The 15,160-nt window shown below is 47.6% G+C and overlaps 1 protein-coding gene and 1 long non-coding RNA gene across 2 annotated transcripts in view; one reads left to right on the forward strand and one right to left on the reverse strand.

Moving 5' to 3' along the window:
- Positions 1 to 15,160, reverse strand: part of ACTN3 (actinin alpha 3) — a 41,679-nt gene that overhangs the window by 25,921 nt on the left and 598 nt on the right. The gene's annotated exons all lie outside the window — the stretch shown is intronic.
- Positions 6,233 to 15,029, forward strand: LOC309520952. Its single transcript, XR_014214486.1, has 3 exons — positions 6,233 to 6,380; positions 12,061 to 12,193; positions 13,196 to 15,029. It is a non-coding gene; the product is annotated as an uncharacterized lncRNA (long non-coding RNA).

The following is a 15,160-nucleotide window of genomic DNA, read 5'->3' on the forward strand; positions in this document are numbered from 1 at the left end:
CACCCCCACGCTACGCCACTGCTCCACACCCACCCACCCACACCCACACCCACACACCCCTGCCTCAAAACAACAACACCATTGCACTTTGTCCTCTCCTCAGATCTTTCCTGAATCCTCTGATTCCTTCTCCCTCCCAGTCCCCTTTCCTTTTGAGTCGTACCTGGGTAAAGGGAGTGACAACTTTATTATTATTTCCCCCAAAAAAGTGCAGACATGCATTTTAAGCGTCAGACAGAATAGAAGGCGCTCCTAAAAATAGGCAGTTTTACAGAGGCATGGGTTCATCTTTTTTAAAAAATAAAAATACAGTTGAGCTGCGTCTGCGCTTTAGTCTATTTCTAGAGACTCCTCGGAGGCAAGAATTTCGAGACAGGAATGTTGCAGGAAGCTTCCCAGCAACCACTGTGTAACCTGAATTAGCTGGCTTTTGAACCCAAAATAAATTAAGCTCCAAGGCGAGCACTTCTGCTGAGCTTCCAGTTGAACCAATAATGAATTTAATCCTGTTTTATTTTTAAACCCAAGTCTAAACCATTTTTTAAAAAAAGTGTTAAACTGTCAGCCTTCTGTGGAATCATGAGTAACTAGAAATGGCTGCCTGAAATATTTGCAATTGTACTCTGGGACATCTGTGGCACACAGCCTTCCCCAAAGAATCGTGGGAACTGTGGCTTGTTAAGGGTGTTGAGAATTGTAGTTCTGTTAGGGCTAAACTACAGTTCCCAGGATTCATTTTGTGGGGGTACCATGTGCTCTAAATGTGTTTTAAATTTATGGTGTAATCCCTTACATCTCAATAACTCCAGCAGGAGAGAGAGATAAACACATGCTTAACACCCTCTTCCCATTGAAACCAATTGGAATTTAAAATATTTCACTTTGGCTAGGATTCTGCTCTATGTGGGGGCAGTATGGCCCAGTGGCTAGCCTTAGACTGGAGAGAGACGGGTTCAAATCCCCACTCAGCCCAAGAAGCTCACTTGCTCCTTGGGATCAGCGACCCTAGGTCATAGGGTTATCGTGAGGATAAAATGAGGGCAGGAAGAGAAACATATACACTGCTTTGAGCTCATTGGAAGAAAAGTATTATTACAAATAATAACACAAGAATCATATTTACGGCTGCATATTCAGGCTTCAACAGATTTAATCCTAGCAGGCTGGGATTTCTCGTACCTCCTTGCAGGGAGCCTCTCTCACTGTTCAACACAGGGGGGTGGAGAAACCACAGGCCTTGGGTTGGGGGCCAGATACAGACCCCCAGGCCTCTCTGTTTGGCTCTCAGGCTCTCATTCCTCCGTGGTCCTGCTTGGGGTACTCCTGGGGTGCCTTTGCATACCTGGAAGCTCCCTTGAGCTAGGATGACAAATCATCCTTGCTAGCCTGGATGGATGTGCAGATGTGTAGAGGAGGCACCTCTGGTTTATGTGGGGCTGGAATGTGGGGCTGGTTTAAAGTGATTCAGACACTGTTGGATTTTGGGGTGTTAACTACGAACCCCAGGTTGATTTATCAATTACTAGTCTTGAGGGGTGCTGCGAAAACGCAGGGTTTTCACTGCAAAATGACTGCAGAACTTTGGCACAACAGGATCATTGGGAGGGAGGAAGAGAAGAAGGAGTTTGGATTTGATATCCCACTTTATCACCACCCTAAGGAGTCTCAAAGCAGCTAACATTCTCCTTTCCTTTCCTTCCCCACAACACTCTGTGAGGTGAGTGGGGCTGAGAGACTTCAGAGAAGTGTGACTAGCCAAAGGTCCCCCAGCAGCTGCATGTGGAGGAGCGGAGACGTGAACCTGGTTCCCCAGATTATGAGATTACCGCTCTTAACCACTACACCACACTGTAAACAGCTTAAAATTATCACCAGGCTACCTTAGGCCAGTTGTCCCCCCCCTCTCTCTCTCTGTCTAAGCAACTCTGCAGGGTTGTTGTGAGGATAAAGTAGCGAGGAATCTTTTTCACCCCCAGCTTCTTGGAGGATATAAATCTAAATGCCTGCCTGCTTTCTGTAACCCAAGAATGGAAAACCTGTGTGGCCCTTCAAAGGTCGGACTCCAACTCCCATCAGCGCCAACCGGCATGACCAATGTTCATGGGTGATAGGAGTTGGAGTCCAACAACAGCTCAAGGTTCTCCCATCCCTGCCATAGTCCCTGAGTGGTTCCCACGGGAATACAAAAAAGTCCCACGACAATTTAAGCTGCAGTCCTAACCAGACTTACCTAGGAGTAATCCCCACTGAATTCAACAGGAGTTGCTTCTGAGTAGACATGCTTAGGTCTAGCAGCACTGCACAACCCTGCTTCCTATTTTCTCAGTTCTTCACTAGACTGGATCGCTGTGGGTGCAGAACAGGACTGCCAGTTCCTTCCCGCCCACCCACAAGTGTGGTGCACGCCACATGCTTGATCCTGGCCACAATCCAGAGAGCCATGCGTGTGTAACAGTCATGCTGTTATAATGAACAGCAGGAGGCTACATTGCAACAGAGAATGCCCGTGAGGAACTGTGAATGTTATCTTGATCAGAACATGTACCGTGGTACCGCGGGTTAATAATTTAATTCGCTCTGGAGGTCCGTTCTTAACCTGAAACTGTTCTTAAGCTGAGATACCACTTTAGCCAATGGGGGCCTCCCGCCGCCACCACGCAATTTCTGTTCTCATCCTGAAGCAAAGTTCTTAACCTGAGGTACTATTTCTGGGTTAGTGGAGTCTGTAACCTGAAGAGTCTGTAACCTGAAGTGTCTGTAACCCGAGGTACCACTGTACTGTACTGGGAACTTTGAAATCTCTTGAAATGTTAGATCTTCACATTGTTTTTCTTTTCATAGTATTGTAGAGCAGGAAGGGAACCTGAGGGTCATCTGGTCCAACCCTCTTCAATGCAGGAATCTCAACTACAGCATCCATTTCTTCATTGTTTCTCCAGTGCAGACGGCTGAAGATGCCTTGCCGCTTTGCCTGAGCAATATTCAGTAAGTTGTAATTTTCTATATATACGGTATACAGTGGTGCCCTGCAAGACGAATGCCTCGCAAGACGGAAAACCCGCTAGACGAAAGGGTTTTCCGTTTTTGAGCTGCTTCGCAAGACGAATTTCCCTATGGGCTTGCTTCGCAAGACGAAAACGTCTAGCGAGTGTCCCGATTTTTTTCCGCTTCCCCCCTTTTTCTAAGCCACTAAGCCGCTAATAGCCTTTTAGCCGCTAATCCGCTAAGCCTTTAATAGCCGCTAATCCGCTAAACCGCTAATAGCGCTAATCTGCTAAGCCGCTAATAGGGTTGCTTCGCAAGACGAAAAAACCGCTAGACGAAGAGACTCACGGAACGGATTATTTTCGTCTTGCGAGGCACCACTGTACATCCATGCATCTATTTAACTTTTAAATAATCCTATGATTTGTTGTTTTATGCTGGTGGATATGTCAGTGCAATCATAGAGGGGAGGTCAGACTGAATGACTGATGAATAGTGATTTGGTTTGCCATATTTTTGATCTGATGTTTCTGCCAGACAACATGGGCAGGCAGGGGGGAAATTAGGTATGCATAACAGCTTTTGTGCACAGCTGCTTCCCACTTGGCCAAGCCTGATTTTTCTCCAGCAAAGTTCTGAGGATGAGCCTAGGCAAAGTGCCACCCTTGCCTGAAAAGCCCAGTACATCTGAACCGTGGGAGTGTGATAGATCAGTGGGAGAGGCTGAAAGAGAGGGGGGTATACCCATCTTAAAAGTCTGAAAAAAATTCCAGGCACTTGGTTACCCTGGCGCCTAGAAATCTGAAGCTGGCACATAAATGTGCCACAATTCTCCTGCACCTATACTGCTGCACACAAGGGCTGTGGCATGTAAAACATTGATTCTGGCACTTAGGAAGTTCTGCAAAGTTTTGCTGAGAAATTTGATGTGGTATCAGCTTATGCCATCAACAGACCACATCAGGGGTGGGGAACCTTGGGCCCAGTGGCCAAATGCAGCCCTCCAGCACTCTCTGACTCTCAGGAGTCTCTCCAGGCCACACACACCCCTGCCCTGTTCCATGCCCTCCCTGAATGCTTTGGCCTGCGAGAATGCCTTGAAGGAGGGCGCAAAGAGGTGTGTGGTGTCGTGTGTATGTGTGTAGAAACCTCTGACTTTTGTCTGGCTGGAATGTGGCAAAGATCAGATTTGCACCTGTTGTTCTATCCCTGCCACGTGGCTCCCAAAACGTTGGCCATGAGGGAATCTGGCCCTCAAACTGGAAAAAGGGTTCCTCGTTCTGCTGGCCTAAGACAGTGCACAGTACAATCCTTTTTGCATGCCTACTCGTAAGTAAATCCCATTTAATTCAATGGCACATACAGATAAGTGGGTAGAGGTTTGCAGTATTAGGGGGAGGGCAGACATCAGATAGGAAAAAAGCTCACACTCTGCCCCTCAGTCATGGGCTCGGCCCAGCTTCTCCTGTCTTCTCAGTTGTATTGACCATAGTACACACCATCAAATCAAATACTGGTTCCGCTACTGCCCTATGTTTTGTTTTTGTTTTTCCTGGTTTATTTACATCCACAATCCATTTATTCATTGCCTTAATACATATATAACTTTTTTTCAGCTACAGAACTGTGGCAGGATACAGGGAGTGGGTTTTCGTGAGAACATGGCTATTAGCCAGTCCATGCTATACCCCTGATCATTTTTATTGTGCGTTGATTTCTGCTCATTATACTATCAGGGCAGTCACACATGATCCCGTTTTCGATACTCTTTGTCCCTGCAAATGTTTTGGGGCAGCCATCTTGCTTCATTTCTTATCAGTGTATATTGCATAACTTCCTAGTGAAATCTTGTAACTTTCTAATACCACAAATGTTCTGGTTAATTTTTGTCCCACTTTTGTTGCCCTATAGCAGAGGTCAGCAAACTTTTTCAGCAGGTCGACTGTCCCTCAGACCTTGTGGGGGGTCAGACTGTATTTTGAAGGGGGGGGGGGAATGAACGAATTCCTATGCCCCACAAATAACCCAGAGATGCATTTTAAATAAAAGCACACATTCTACTCATGTAAAAACACGCTGATTCCCTGACTGTCTACGGGCCGGAATGAGAAGGCGATTGGGCCGGATCCAGTCCCCGGGCCTTAGTTTGCTTACCCATACCCTATAGCTCCTCAGGATAGCAATAATGTGGCAGCATCAGGGAAGCGTCGCACAACAAACTAAAGCAGACTCAATCCACCACTAATTATTGTGCCAAGAACATGTTGTGGAATAAACCTGCAATAAAAGACTAGTCTGGAGGGGGTCCCCAGTCTGGTTTTCCTGCAGTTATTTGGAAGATTCAGGACAAATAAAATCCTTCTTCACACAGCACATAGTTAAGCTAATGGATCTCCTTCCCACAGGAGGCAGGGATGGCCACCAGCTTGAATGGCTTCAAAATTCATAGCCACAATGGCTATGCTCCACCTCCATGTTCAGAGGCAGAGTTGCTTCTGAATACCAGTTGCTGGAAATGCCAGGAGAGGGGAGGGCACCTGTGCTCAGGTCCTGCTTGTGAGTTTCCCACAGGCATCTAGTTGGCCGGTGGCTACTGTGAGAGAACACACTGCTGCATGCCCTCCAACTTTTCCAGACCAAACAGCAGGGATGCGCTCCTGGGCAAATCACATGACCCACACAGTGATCTTGCCCCCCAAAAGCGCTTTTTTGGGGGGTGATTGCAACGCAAGAATGTGGCACCCGAATGGCTGCCGGGATCTTGCATGAAAAAAATGGGGTGTCCTGTTTTTCTTCCGGGACAGTTGACAGGTATACTGCTGGATTGGCCTGATCAAACAGGCTCATCTTATAGTCTTATGTTCAACCCCATAGAGTAATGTGGGGTTTTAGAGCTCGACCCAGGAGAGGAAGACTTGCATAGGACTTGAGCACTCCCAGCTTGGAGTTGTTGCTCTAAAATGGCTGTGCATGTACATACACAGGAGACTGAGCAATCCGCAAAAGACAGTGTTTGTGAAGGTTCCAGCAGATAGGGCTTGAAAGATGTTTCAGATGCCAGGGCGCATCTAGAAGGCTGGTAGGATCGTAGAATGCAACAATTGATTGGCCTGCAGGAAAAGACCAATCAGGCTCCAGGAGGGAAGCAGAATCAGCCAATCAGACGGGACTCATTGTGTAAATAATGCATATAAAAGCCTGAGGTTTGGGGGGCAATTCAGTCATGCAATAAAGCTTCAACAAAGAGCATGAAATCACTACAGGACTCCAAGTATATTTCACAGAGCAAACAGGCATTAGATGTTTCTGACGGAGCCACAAGACAGGAATAAGTTTTTATTCACACTTAGGGATTTCTGAACTGGCATGGATACGGAGCCAGCCGTGCACAACAGGTAATGATTTCCTCAATGAGACTTGGGCTTGCAGGGTCAGGCCCCAGGCTATCACTTGCTGGATCCCACCAGTCCCCATTTCCCAAACAGAAATAGTGGTGCAGAATTCCAGGCCCAAATGCGGTCTACTTGGCCTCTCTCTGGTCCTCTGGCCTTTCCCAGGCTACACCATTCACTAGCCCTGCCAGGTGGGCCAACTCTAGGGGGACTGGTGTGTCTCTGGCCCCCTAAATTTTTGTTGGAAAGGGACTGGGGCCCCTTAATGTTGAGGGGGGCCCGGTGTGTGTTGCGCATGCGCAAGATCATGGCATCACACGTTGTACCTCTGTCCGGTTCCTCCAAAGCCCTCAGCCTTCTGCAGATGATGTGCATGCTCACCATTTACATGATGTCACACATGCACACGTGTATGCCAGGTGCCCCCAATCTGGGGGACAACCTGGCGCTCTGGGCCCTGCTTTATAATCTCCTTGAAATTATTGGCTGGAAGATATCCTTGAACTCCAACAATGGTTGCCAGCATGGAGGCTAGGGAATGTGTAGAAGCTAGCCTCAGCAGCGGGCCTACGTTTTTAGGCCTTGAAACTTGAAATGTTATGGGTGCCCCTTCGCAACCAGCAACAAGGTCTGGGTAACCACTGTTATCCTCTTCAATGGGGTTGTTCCACAAAACAACACCACATAACAACAGCAACAACAACATCTCTGATTTTACTTAAAATTGCTGTCCTGGATTATCTTTCATGTCAAAGTCACCTTTACAACATCTGTGGTACTGACTCTCAAACTTTGGGATTGTGGAAATATATACTAGACCCAATTTTTTTAAAGCAATGTGAACTAAAGTCACTTGTGGGGCCCTTCATGGCCCTGAAGCAGAACCTTTGTTAGTTTCATAGTAGATCCGCCCCTTACTGCGCAAAATTAAAATCCTCATTCATTGCTCTGGTTGCTTTTGTCTCTGGCCCTGCCCACTGTTGGCCTGTGGCCCCCAGAACGTTACCTAGAAGCAAATGTGGCCCTTGAGCTAAAAAAAGCTTTCCCATCCCCGATGCAGAAAAATATTGAAACATGTAGACAGTATGGAAACACATGGGACAGGCACCTCCTGGAAGCCTATGCAGACATATCACAAAGAGCACCTGCTTTCTCGTTTACTACACTAGTTCGGTGTGGTTTGTTAGAGTTCTGGACTACATCTGAGAAAACCCGGGTTCAAATCTCCCCTTGGCTCTGAAGCTCATTCGCTTTCTTCAGGCCAGTCACAAAACCGATTTAGGTCACGTTCATTTAAAGCACATGGCTTCCCCCAAAGAATCCTGGGTACTGTAGTTTGTTAAGGGGATGGGGGAATGGTTGCTCTGTGAGGGGTGAACTTCAGGTCCCAGGATTCTTTGGGGGAAGCCATGTTCTTTAAACATGATCTGAGTGCCCCAGTGATTGCCAGCAACTGCAGACCCTGCAAGTGTCCCTATTTGCCACGGACAGTTCTGGATTTATAGTAGCCATCCCGGTTTCTGATTTGATCCTGGAATGTCCCACTTTTCCTTAGGACATCCCTATTTTCATCAGAGAAATTCTGGAGTTTTGTGATACTGAGCCATCTAAAGGCAGCCCTGTATAGGGAAGGTGTTTAATGTTTAATGTTTATTATGTTTTTATCTATGTTTGGAAGCTGCCCAGAGTGGCTGGGGGCAACACAGTCAGATGGGTGGGGTGTAAATATAATAATAATAATAATAATAATAATAATAATAATAATAATAATAATAATGGAGGGTATGCAACTGGCATTGAGGGATGTTCTATTTTTTCTTGGAGATTATATATATACACATACATACACATATACATACACACAAAGAGAGAGAGAGATTTTTCAAAAATGATCTTACTGTGTTTTATGTAAACCCCTTAGGGAGTTCACATATTAAGCATGTTGTTGTTGTTGTTGTTGTTGTTGTTGTTGTTGTTACTCAGCAAGACGCCATGTGGTTTGTCTTTCTGCTCTCAAAAAGTTCAGTAAAGTGGTTGGGATGCTTAGTGTTTATCACATCCTTTGTCTGACTATTGTTCTGGCGTTGGCCCAGCTTGTAGGTTTGCCAAATGGTACTCCACCCAGTATGATGTGTGTCTGGCACTCACAATGGGAAGCTATTTGCGGCCTCACGAGAGGGCATCTCCTCACAGGTGCTTTTGTCAACATAGGTCCGGAATGGCCCTGCCAGATTCACCACCCCTGTTTACTAGGATTAACAGAGCTGGCGGGAGCCCACATGACAAACCCATTCAGTGCTCACTGCTTGCGGAAGCCAAGAGATGATGAAATTGAAAGCAGAGGGTTCAGGGCCCTGAGGAGAGGGGCAGAGGCGGACTCTGCTTCACTTCAGTGCTCAAAAGTGTATATGTGGAATGGATACACTAGGCAGTTTTGTACATTGCAAGCGCACCACCACTTAGAGATGCTTGAGGATTCCTGTACAAAGTTTCCTCATCCACACCTCTCAGGACTAATGTGTGGATCAATACTAAGCTGTTGTGCAGAATTACAGATGTGTTTTATAATAAAATATACATTTAAAAATGCATGTTTGCATGTTTCTGAGCTGAAATTCAGTTACATTCTGATCTGCACACTGATTCAGAAGGTTCCGTTTGCATCAGGACTTGGAAAGATCGGATCCCTCAAGCATCCCAATGGATGTCACATGTATGTAGATTTTCCACAGAAGAAGCCCACATGTTTTCCTGTTTCTTTTTTGAAATGAGAGTTGAAAAGTCATGGCAGGAATCCAAAGTAATTCTGGGGGAGAGGGCAGCCCCTCACAGTGCTTTCCCACCTTCCTCTTCCTCACCACCTCCTCGGTGGGATCCTCCACTGCCCTCCTCTTTTCCTCTTGGCCAGCCCAGGTGTGGGACGCACCCTTCCGCAGGCCACAAGGAAAAGAAGGCACCTGCCACTGCCACCAAAGGCCCACCCCAGACGCCTCGATGAGGGAGCCTGTCATGGGACACCTGGTTGCACCCCCTCAGAAATTCACTCCCGGTGCCCTGACCCCCTGACACCACGCTACGCCACTGGGACTAGTCAACCTCCCAACAAATTGAACCACTCCATCCAGCCAATGAATCATAGCCCCAAGCCACGGAAGCCTCTTTAAATAGCTACTTTGTTCTTGAGGAGGCCTGGCCTTGCCATCCGCCTGCCCATCCATCTCTCATGGAGGGTGGGGGCAGAGGAAGACCCTTCTCGTACCCTAAATAAGTTCTGCCCTCTTCCAAAATACTGCCATTAGCTCATCCCCTTGCCTCCTTGCAGGGAGCACAGGCACAGGGCAGTTTTTAGAAACAGCCTTATAAGGGCAAGGCATCTGGAACAGCAGCAGCTACCCGATACCCCTTTCTGCGAAACCACCCCCACAGATCTTTCGCATCAGCAGGAAAGGGTGTCCCTGGCTCCCTGCAGGAGCAGAGGAACAATCCCATATCAGTAAAGCTGTACAGAGAGGAACAAGCTCCCAGGGACAGGAGGAGGAGAAAGTTGATTTTCTCAAGGGTGATTGTTTGCAAGGGGGTGAAATGGCCTCTCTGTGTTCTTGTTCACACCAGGTCCTCCTTGCCACTTCGAATCTGAACAACTCAACAGGTGTGGAGTTACTGCCTTCCTTAATTGGCAAATGGCAGCTATGTCTCATTCGCCCGTATTAAACCACATTCAGCATGGCCAGGGAGGGACATTGTTGCAGGAGATCCATATTCCCCAAATCTCTGTTTGGACATGGAGCTGCGTTCAGTCCTTTTCTCTCTGCCTTACTATGACTCATTGTTGGATGGTTGTTCATGCAACTGGGGTATAAAAGTGGACGACACCCCACCATGGGGTGGGGAAAATATAGGCTGGCGGGGTCTATTTTGTTTTTCACCTTGTGGCTCAGCAAGGTGGAAGGAAGGTGCTTCCAAGTGCATGTGCTCAGCCCAAGGATTTCCTTCCGGAGCTGTTTTTCCATAAGCTTTCTTGATTTCAACAGGAGTGAAGAAAAAGCTTTTTGCTGGTGCTACTCTTAAAGCAAGTGCAGCCAACACATGATGCCCACCACATGTTGTGGACAACAACATCACCCTCAACCAGCATGATAGGAGTTGTTGTCCGGGAAATTTGGGGGGCACCATGTTGCCTGTCCCTGAGTTAAACCACTGAGTTTGCCAATCTTCTGCAGTTGATTTGGAAATCTACCAATAGATCCCGATCTGAAGTGAAAAGCTGCTTGAAACAGGGGTATGTGCGAGAGAGTGGGAACATTTAATGATGTGAGATAGGTTGGTTGGTTCAGCACAGGAACACAGGAAGCTGCCATTCTCTCAGTATTGTCCACAGAGACTGGCAGGAGCTCTCCAAGGTTTCAGGCAGACTGCTCTTCCAGCTCTACCTGGAAATGTCAAGGATTGAACCTGAGGCCCTCTGCACGCAGCACAGGGGCTCTGACACTAGTGGGCTACAAGAATGCCTTTTCCAAAAGCGTCAGCCATCCATTGGGAACAAGCGCTGCAGGAAATGCTGCAAAAAATAGAACAGGGTTCTCACCCACCCAAGAATAGGACAGCAGCTTAGTCTTGGCCCAAAACCTTGATCTATCTGGAAACCTCAATGATTCCCCCCCCCCCGCCCCGTTGCAAGGTTTGCCACAATCTCATTAACTGCATGTGTTTACCTAGCATACACATGGCTTTGTGGAAGAGGGGCAAAGCTGAAGATGCACAATTTTCCAGTTTGGGGAAGGAGACCAGCCTGTAGGAACTTCACATGAACCTGCTGAAACCAGTGAGAACACCGGGAAGAGTCTGGCTGCTGGATCAGCCTCAATGCCCAATGCTCACACTGACCAACCAGATGCCAATGCGAGGACCTGAGTGCAACAGCTAATCTTCCCACTTGTGATCCCCAGTGAATGGTATTCAGAGGCAGGCTGCCTCCAATGGTGGAGATGGACATGGACCAAGCAGCCCATCCCCAGAAACGTGTGGTCCCTCTTATCTCATGCGATGCTCAAAACCCATTGGGGATCCTGCTCTAAGTAGCAGCCGGTGTTCAAGGACGGTGTGCAACTTTGCCATGAGGTCTTCCTCTCTCTTCTGTCTCTCACCGACACTGCAGTGGCTGCAGGATCAGCCATGTCGCAGGCCCAAAGGAACAGGTGTGGAAATACTGTCAGCAATGAGATAAGTGGGAACGGTGCCCAGGCCTCAAAAGTGCAGGGTTAGGCAGCCCAGCAGAAACCCCTGGGAAAGGCCAGTCTGAGTCATTTAGGGAGGCCATAGCTCATGTTTTAAGCAAGGGAGATGTTCAGCTGGCATTTGCCTACCGGTAGATTAAACAGATCCTTGCAGACTTAACGTGGCCCTGGGGATGAATTGGATCTGATAGTTCCCCCCTCAAAGCCAGAAGCAATGGAAAAGGACCTCTCAGCCTGGAGGAACCATAATGTGAAACTTGACTCGTTCCTAAGGCTAATTCAGCCTTAGCAATGAGCAACATGGTCATAAATCTAGTGTGATCAGGAGATCTCAAGCCACTTAGGTTTAAGTCCCCCAACATAGCGGGAGAGGCTCTGTCCTTAACTTTTAACATGAAAATGCCAATCAAATACTGCGTAAAAAATCCTCATTGTCTTTGTCATTACAGGGATATAGAAAATCAGACCTTGGTTCATCTTGCTCAGTATTAACAAGAGTTTTCACCTGGACACACCAAGGATGAAACCAGGGGCTGTTTGCATCCACAGCAGATGCTATACCAATGAACTACTACAGCACAGGTAGGCAAACTAATAGCTGGCCCAATACCCTTCTAAATCCGGCCCACAGACAGTCCAGGAATCAGCGTGTTTTTACATGAGTAGAATGTGTCCTTTTATTTAAAATGCATCTCTGGGTTATTTGTAGGGCATAGGAATTTGTTCATTCCCCCCTCCCAATATATGGTCCAGCCCCCCCACAAGGTCTGAGGGACAGTGGACCAGCACCCGGCTGAAAAAGTTTGCTGACCCCTGAACTACAGCCTTCCCCATAAATTTGAACCAAACTAGATCATTGCCCTTTCGCTTGTTGATGTTGCTAAAGTTATTTGGCACAGAACATGACCTGAGGGGCAGGGATATCCTTGGGGTACCACAGCCCTAATTTACTTGCTAAGTGCTCAGGCAGTGGTGCTAATGATGGAAAGACTTTGGAGTACCCACCCACTGCTGGCCCAGAAAAATGTACAAGATGAACACAGCAGAGCTGGATTATTGCATATTGAAGTAAGTTACTACTTTCTTAAGACAGGGACAACCTCCCTCTCATAAAACGATTAAATTCAGAATCTGAAATAAGGATTGTTCACCTTCTAAATCCTGCCTAGGTGCAGAAATCACAACACAATATTCCCCCACCAAGGGTTTCCTTCACAGCAGATAGATAGATAGATAGATAGATAGATAGATAGATAGATGATAGGGGGAAATCTTGGACAATTGCCATTTTTCTCTCCACATAGCCATTTCTTCATTATGCATTTAACATTTAGCAAGGCTTGGTTCACTTGCGCAACAACAGTTCTATGAGGCAGACTGCTCTTTCCTCTATTTTAACAATTGGGGAATTGAGGCTGAGAGCCAGAACGAGATGTCTGATGGCCGATGCCACCTCAGTCCATGAGGAAACAAAGCAAGAATTTAACCCAGAGCTCAAATCTAGCACTTTATTCTCTGGATTAGACTCGTGTGCTTTGGGCCTACCAATCAATGACAGCGAGTGCCTTCTTCGTGTCTGTTTAGGGTGCAAAACACAGTAAGAATACGTTATGTGGAAACCTGTGAGAATTTAAGTGAGCACACCTGGAGGACAGTGAGGGAGCCTGCGAAGAGATTGTTTGGTGTTAATGTTTTTTCTGGATGAGACAGACTTGGGGGGGGGGGCGGTCACTTGGCACATGACTAAAGCAGTGGATTGATACTTGTGATTAGCCTTTTTTCTGTGTCAAGGGGGAGGAGGTTAAGGGGGGGAAATCTATGGGCACTTCCAGATGACCCACTTATTGAACAGTCATCCTCATTTCCTTGCCGCAAGCTTACATGGAGGTTATGCAATGCCTGCTTTTTATTGAGCATTTGTTCTGAATTGTTTGCCTTAAGATTATACTTCTTCCTGATCGTCGATCATTATTGCATTATTTTAAAGTGGACCAGTGGTGCAATGGGTTACTGCGCCTGGCTGTCAACCAGAAGGCTGGTGGTTCGAGCCCATTCAGGGATGACTGTAGGCAGGATTCCTGCATCACAGGGGATTGGGCCAGATGGCCCTGAGGGTCCCTTCCAACTCTACAATACTACAATTATGATTTCCCTATCACTTTCCTAACTGCAAGCAGTTCAGCTTGATTTTAGAAACATGGTGTTTTAATTGCAGAACGCGCTTGAATCCCTCCCGCAAAACTGTGACAGCTTTGAGCATGGTGGTCACAGGACCTGGGCAGGTGATGGCCTCCCTGGTAGCTCACATGGGCTTGCAGAGCGGTTCTTGTATGTTTAAGAGTTGCAGAGAAGGCAGAACCAAAGGGTGGAGGTCTGGCCCTTTAGCTACTGTTATTAGAAGACGGGCTTGCGAATTTCCTCCTTCCCAGCCCTGAGCAGCATTGTCACATGTGGATTTTTCAGTTGCGGTAGCGTCGGTATGGGAAGAGATAAGTCCCAGTGAAACGTTGGCCTTTGATGCAAGTCTTAGAGCAGTTTTCTCTGGGTGGGGCCCTGAAGGACTTACACAGATACTTTTCATTTGACAATGTGGTGAACGAGTCTGATCTCTCTTTGCACCTGTAGACCTGGCGCTTTTTCCGCACTCCAAATTCAAGGCGCCAAGAGGTGCAGCAGCGGAATGCAGCCCTGAGTTCTGTTGCCAAGGTGGAGAAAGGGCCTGGGACTGTTCTGCCTCTGAACATTTGCGATTAGGACATCCCCCATCTGTGGTATTATTTCAAAGCTTAGCTTAGGACATGTTCCCCACTGCCACGCACGGATATATTTAGCCGATTCCTTCCCCTCTCCCTTGGGTCTCCATCATTCCAGGCATAGCTCAGACGCAGCCCGGGCCCTCGATAGATGCCACTGCACTGACATATGCTCTCCTTCCCCCTTTCTTTCTGGACCCACCCCCGGCCCTGGTGCGAGTCTCTTCTGACGTACTCTGCCCAAAATGTCACTTGTGGTTCCATATAGGATAAGGATCTGGGTGATGGCAAGGGACAGCTGCAGCCAACAGCATCTGATGCTCCGGGGTGGCAGCTGGCTCCAAGGGGCTGCCCCTCCCCTGCCTGCAATGCACTGCCTGCTTGTAAGTTTAAAGGCCCGCAGGGTTCTCGAGAACCTCAACATGGTGCAGAATCGGGCGGCGAACATGGAAGAAAACACAGTACTTGGGGGCAACGATTCATTCCGGAGAAGCAAAGACCTCCTCAGACACTTGGAGTAAATGTCTCCACCGCAGCCTTCCAGCTGTTTAGGGCTACCACTTTCATCAGCTCCAGCCTGCTCGAGGGGGTCATAGTGCTTCCATCACCACAGAAACCTCTTAAATTTGGGAAGCATCGCTGCCCATCTTCCATCATTTCCATTGAGGCCCCACAAGGGAAAATGGCGCCCTGGAACCCCTTGCAATCTTTTACTGGTGTCTCCAGAAATAAAACAACCATGCAGGGTTGTCCTATTCAGAATGACATCTGTGGAGAGCTGCCCTCTGTGTTTTTA

The sequence above is a fragment of the Podarcis vaucheri genome, assembly GCF_965113315.1.
Source record: "Podarcis vaucheri genome assembly, chromosome: 16".
NCBI lineage: Eukaryota > Metazoa > Chordata > Lepidosauria > Squamata > Lacertidae > Podarcis > Podarcis vaucheri.